General features: G+C 39.4%; 1 protein-coding gene across 3 annotated transcripts in view; it reads right to left on the bottom strand.

Moving 5' to 3' along the window:
- Nucleotides 1–6496, bottom strand: part of LOC122071695 (E3 ubiquitin-protein ligase CHIP) — a 94357-nt gene that overhangs the window by 67460 nt on the left and 20401 nt on the right. The gene's annotated exons all lie outside the window — the stretch shown is intronic.

Raw genomic sequence — 6496 nt, 5'->3', positions numbered from 1 at the left:
TTCGTACTTTGTTGGTGATCCTAAAGTAGAGATATACTAAACTCAACCTTTTTATGATAGGTTTTGCTAAAACCTTGCATCACCGGATCTCCTTCGTATTAAGGGCAAACATTATACATATCTAGGCAAGTGGGATTTACTTGAAGTTTGAAAAAGAGCATGCAAGACACTTGAGAATGGTACTACAAAAACTAAGAGAACAGTAATTATATGCCAAGTTCAGAAAATGTGAGTTTTGGCTCAAGCAAGAATGGGATCGAAGTGGACTCGGATAAAGTGAAGGCTATAGTAGAGTGGGAGACACCCAAGAATGTAATAGAAATTAACAAATAGATGACAGATCAGAGCAGGCTTCCAGAAAATCGGAGCAGCACATTTCTATTGCAAGGAGAATGATCGATTGCTGTCGGAGATAGAGAACTGAAAGATGGAGAAGGGAGATGTAGTGTGGGCAGATAGGGTTTATAACTCCGGCCATGACCTTGGAGGTGGGTGACCTCCAGACAAAGGATGTCAGATGCTGCTGACAGATTTTTGGAATCCTTTATTATATTCTACCTCAGGTTTGAAGGCGGTTGATGGTGAAGAAGGAAGGAGACAGAGGTTGAAGCAGAAATTACAAAGGATCACGAAAGAAATACTATCTCGAAGAGATCCTTCTCCATAGTTGTGGGAAGCACCCTTCCTAATGTAGATTAGTTTCCAGATCCGATCCAAGCAGGTTCATTTACTCGGATTGTGATTCCTCAAGACGCATATGAAGAAAGACTGGAAAGATTTAAATCTGCGATTATCGGGAGTGCGAATTTTAGATCTATATCAATTAACGATATTCGTAAGGAAGCGAAAGAGGGATGGAATTTGAAGGGAAAGATTGCACTATCTCCAATGGGAAAAGGATATATCCTATTCCAGTTTGAGCTAGAAGGAGACATGGCCTCCATCTGGCGACGGAATTTAATTAAAGTGAAGGGCCAATTCATTCGTTTTCAGCACTGGAAACCTGACTTTGATGTGCACATAGCAAATATACCTACAAAACTTGTCTGGATCAGATTTCCAGATCTTCCTTTGGAATACTGGCATGAGAAAATTCTTCTTTCTATGGCCAAGGGAGCAGGTAGGCCCATGGTTCTGGAACGAAGAACAAGATCTGCGGCAATGGGTAGTTACGCGAGGGTGCAAGTGGAAGTGGTGTCAGGGATAAAAAGGGTGGAAGAGATACAAGTGGAGAGGAAGCAGCCAGGATCGGGTGAGGTTTTCTTGTTTAAAAAAAGAATAATATATGAAGATGGAATGACAAAATGTGGATTTTGTAAAAAAATTGGACACTCTCTTCCAGAGTGCAAAGAAAGGAAAAGTTGTTGATGCTAGAGATAAGAGGTTTCGTGAGGGGGAGCTTCAGGCGGCGGCGACAATGGAGAATTCCGATGGTTCTGGGCAGCACTCGGTGGAAGGAGGAGAGGGAATGGCAGCAATCCCAGTTGCCATATCGGGGCAAATTCTTTCCATTAGAAGAGAAAATAGAGATGCTGTTTCTAGATCTCAATCAAGGGAGGACTTGTCTAATATGGAAAGCAATCAAAGGATGGGGAATATTTCTGTGGTCCTTCCTTTACAGATGGATCCAGTCATGGAAATAAATAAGGATGGTGTGGAGGTCAACCATAATATGACTACATCAGATATGGATTTGAATATGGGGTTTGGAGCGGGAATGGAAGGGGAGCCTATCATAGATTTAGTTAGCAAAAATGGTGTGGTGATGGAAGGGGCTGATCGTTGACATGCAGAGAATGAGATTGAAGAATTTCAAACTGATTTTGGAAGGGGGCGGACTGATAATCAGGATAACTCGGGTCATGGTGAGGGTGGAGGTAATATCTCTATGCTCTCTCATAGTCAATATAGAAGCTCTCAGCAGCTAATTGATGGGGCAATGGTGGTTTTTTATGAGGACTTGAATCAGGTGGATAGAATGGCATGTATGCGAGAAGGAGAACTAGAAAAAAGAAGACAACAAAAGGGGAAGTCTGATGCGGTCTCTGAGCAGGCTTCCAGAAAATCAGATAGGCTCGCTCTGTTAAAGAGATGACTATGAATGTGTTATTTTGGAACATCAGAGGTATAAGGAAGAAGGCTGCTAGATTAGCCTTAGGAAAAATTCTGAGGGAAAAGGCTCCAGATATAGTGTGTATAGCTGAGCCGATGATGGAAGTGCATGACTTCCCTAAGAGGTTTTTTAATAAAAATGGATTCGAAACTGAGTTCATTCATAATGAGAGAATGCAAAAAGTTCCTAATCTTTGGGTTATGTGGAAAAGGGGTCTCTCAAAGCCGATGGTTCTTTCTTCATCGGAGCAGCACATTTCTATGAGTTCTAGCTGGCAGCAAAAAAATTTTTCCCTGTCTGTAGTTCATGCTAAATGCTTCAGGCAGGCTAGAAGGGAGCTGTGGGTTAATTTGACTGCTTCATGCCCGGGTCCAGGTATTCCATGGATGGTAATTGGAGACTTTAATGCCACCCTCTAGTCGCATGAGAAAAGAGGTCCAGGAGCTTTTAATATGGGATCGGTGGCTGATTTCACAGCAATGGTGGATGGATGTTCTTTAATTCAGGTTCCCTCCAAGGGCCGTAAATTCACCTGGACAAATAATAGGAGAAGAGGAAATGTAAATGTTGTGCTGGATAGGACCTTTTGTAATGACTCTTGGTTCTCTGCCCTTCATGATTGTCACCAGGAAGTGATGTATACGGGGGCCTCTGATCATTCTCCTCTCCTTGTAACTTCGGAGTCTTTGGTAAGGCCAAATAACTGCCCCTTTCAATTCCAGCAATTCTGGATAGAAAATGAAAGCTTCATGAAAGTGGTTAAGGAATCATGGGATGAATGGATTAGTGGCTCAGCTATATATGTTTTCAGTCAGAAAATTAAGCGGCTGAAAGGTGCGATTAGGCCATGGGCTAAACAAAATTTTCCTAACATTAACTTGGAATTGGAGGCTGCGCAGAAAGGGATGGAGGAAGTGCAAGGTGAGATTGAAATAAATGGGATGAATGACCAGATTTTTGCCAAAGAAGCTGATGCAAAAACCAGGTTGCTGAAAGCGATGGAGAACCATGAAAAGCTCTGGGCTGAAAAGGCTAGAATGAGATGGAGAACCCAAGGAGATAGATGCTCAAAATTTTTTCATGTTAGTGCAAAAATTAGAAGGTTGAAAAACTCTATTCACACTTTGAAAAAGGAAGACGGGCAAATTATTTCCGACAAGAGCCAATTGGAAGATTATGTTAGTGGGTTTTATGAGAATTTTCTTAAGGGTTCAGAAACTTCTGAGCACTTGGACTTGTTAGATTGCATCCCAAAGGTGCTCGATGACCATGATAGATGGAGGCTGGATGTCTTACCAAGCAATGCAGAAATTAAAGAGGCGGTTTGGGAGCTCGATCCTGAGAGTGCTCCAGGTCCAGATGGCTTCCCAGGTAAATTTTATAGATCTTGCTGGGAAATTATTAATTTAGATGTTTGCAATGCAGTTCAAAGTTTCTTCAGTAAAGGTAAATGCCTAATGGTATTAATACTATCTTCCTAGTATTAATTCCAAAAGTGGAAGGGGCAATGAGCTTGGATAAATTTAGACCGTTATGTTTGGGGAATTTCTTTTGCAAAATTATCTCTAAGATAATGGCGACTAGATTATCAGGGGTTTTGCATCGGCTAATTTCGGAAGAGCAGGGTGCTTTCCAGAAGGGGAAAATAATTCATTCAAATATCTCAATGGTGTCTGAGCTAACAAATTTATTGTTTTCGACGGTTAGAGGAGGTGGAATGGGTTTGAAAATAGATATCCAAAAGGCTTATGACACGATGTCTTGGAGATTTATTTTTCAAGTTCTAAGGAAATTTGGATTCTCAGAGAGATGGGTATTGTGGGTGCATCAGATGCTGGGTTCTACCAAAATTTCAGTTCTTCTTAATGGTGGTCCGATAGGGTATTTAGGGGTGGAGAGGGGTTTGAGACAAGGGCACCCCCTGTCCCCCATGCTATTTATTCTGGCGGAAGAGGTGCTATGCAGAGGTCTCCAAAGGCTTATAGTAGAGAAAAAGTTCAAGGCGCTTAATGGCCCTCGAGGGGTGATGACTCTAGCTCACAGTCTCTTTGCAGATGACATTTTCATATTTGGGAACGCCTCTCTCAGGTATGTTCGCCATTTAAAAAATTTTCTTGTGAAATATCAGGAGTTTGCTGGCCAGTGTGCATCAACCTAGAAAAAAGTAAGATTTTTCTAGGCCATATTTCTCCCCAGTGCAAGCAAGCCATTGTTGAGGAAATGGGTATTCCCCTATGTTCTTTTCCTACCAGATACCTGGGTGTATCAATTTTTAAGGGCAGGGTCAAAAAAGAATCGATTTTTCCTATTCTAGATAGGGCAAAGGATCAATTAGAGGGCTGGAAGGGAAGACTTTTATCGATGGCAGGAAGGGTGGAATTAGTGATTTCTGTGATTCTTAGCATCCCAACTCACAGTTTTGCGGTCTACTGGTGGCCAAATTCTCTCATTAATACTCTTGAAAGATGGATGAGGAATTTTGTCTGGACAGGGGAAGAGGACAATGCAAAAAAAATTGTGGTCAATTGGGACCAATGCTGTAAGCCTAAGGAGAAAGGGGGTCTCAGATTGAGGAGATTGAGGGACATAAACAAGACAATGCTATGTAAATCTGCCTGGAGAATTAAGACTGAAGAGTCTATGGCGAGCTCTTTTCTGAGGGCTAGATTCCTTGATAGGGAGGGTATCCCTAAGAAATGTTTGAATCTGTTTTATTGTATGGCTATTATTTTCTTTTCTCTAATCTTTTAATGAAATAATCTTTTAGCAAAAAAAAAAGTTAATATTGCAAGGAAGGAATGGAATTTGTTAATTTTGAAAATGGATTCTCTCTTTCCTCACACAATATCTCAGAGAATGAGGATTTTTATCAAGATTTTATTTTATTTTATTTTCTTTCTTTTCTTAAAGAAGACTTGTAGAAGGAAGGAGGCAAGACAAAAACCCTATAAAATCCCTTCCTCCCCCCTCCTAATTATTATTCTCCTTAGTTTATTTTCTAGGTTATGCTTAGTTTTCTTCTTTCTCTCCCTCTCTCACTCTCTCACTCTCTCACTCTCTCACTCTCTTTAGTTTTAGTTTTTCTTTATTTTTTCTTTAATCACTTTTGCAATAGTTTTTTATGTCAAATAATGTAATCACTCTTTTATTCTTATTCAATCTTTTATGTTTATGATTTATGCAATTGAGTTGTAATTTTTAAAGTTATAGTTTTAGGCTTAGATCTAGGTGACAAGATCACGAGCCATGGAGCATCTTTTTTTTTCAATTTTTTTTTTTTTTTTTTTTTTTTTTTTTTTTTTTTTTTTTTTTTTTAAGATTTGTTTTCTCTAGTACTAGAAATTTCAGATTTGGTTTATTCCAGATCTGGTTTTTAGTACTGGTAGTATCTCAAATCACCCAAGCTTTCAAGTTCAAGGGTTGAAGTTCAAGTAAGTAGGCTCCTTCAATAGTCTTATCTCCCCCCCTCTCATTTCCTTTCTGACTACCCTTTCCTTCTTAATTTAGGATATTAATTTCAGTCGTTACATTATTGCTATCCCTTTTCCCCATGGTTCATGGCTAGTGTATGTGTTGGCTTTGCCCCTCCTAGCCATAGAACCATCAATTTATTGCTTTTATTTTAATTGTCTCCCTTTCCCTAAAGCCAAGTAGAGTAACCCTTGTAAGAGTGACTCTTTGCTCAAGTAGGGAAGCTCATATTATGATGCATCCCTCGGGTTAAGTAGAGAAACCTACTTGTGAGTCTCTCTCTAGCTTTCTCCCATTTCTTTTACTTTATTTTTATTTCAACATTTTTTTCTTTTATTTTTTTTAATTGCGTGGGTTTTTTATTTTCACTTATTTATTTATTTAATTTTAATTACGTGGCTTGCATCTTTAAATTCTTAGATGACGAATGGTTAGGACGTTGTTTTAGATTCATATGTTTAGGACGGTAGTTAGAATTAGGTCACAACCATTAATAGGTTCACTTTTGCATTATTAAAAGAAAAAAAAATAAAGTGGCTGCTCTCTCTGAGTTCGACCCATAGCTACATTGATCCGTACGCTTATGGTTACATTTAAAATCTCACATAAGTTTTTGGCGCCATTGCCAGGGAGACAGTTCCATGTTATTTTTCACTTTCTTTTGGTAAATCGGAGTGCTTTGTTTGCTTTGTTTTGTTTTTCCTTTTCTTTTATTGAATTCCTGAGAAGAACAACTTACAATAATAGTTATATCGGTGGAGGTCACCATGCCTTATAGTATGATAAAGACAGGTTTCGCCCTGTTGCAGTACCTCAGGAATTGACCTGAGCAACCCCGGATCCCTGCTGGTAAGCTCTCAAAAAGCCAAAAAAAATCATAAAAAAAAAGTTTGCTATCCATTCTTTTGTACT

Source organism: Macadamia integrifolia, unplaced genomic scaffold (assembly GCF_013358625.1).
Source record: "Macadamia integrifolia cultivar HAES 741 unplaced genomic scaffold, SCU_Mint_v3 scaffold_56A, whole genome shotgun sequence".
NCBI classification, from domain to species: Eukaryota; Viridiplantae; Streptophyta; class Magnoliopsida; order Proteales; family Proteaceae; genus Macadamia; species Macadamia integrifolia.
The sequence above is the reverse complement of the archived record's forward strand: the minus strand, read 5'-3'. Positions and strand labels throughout refer to the sequence as shown.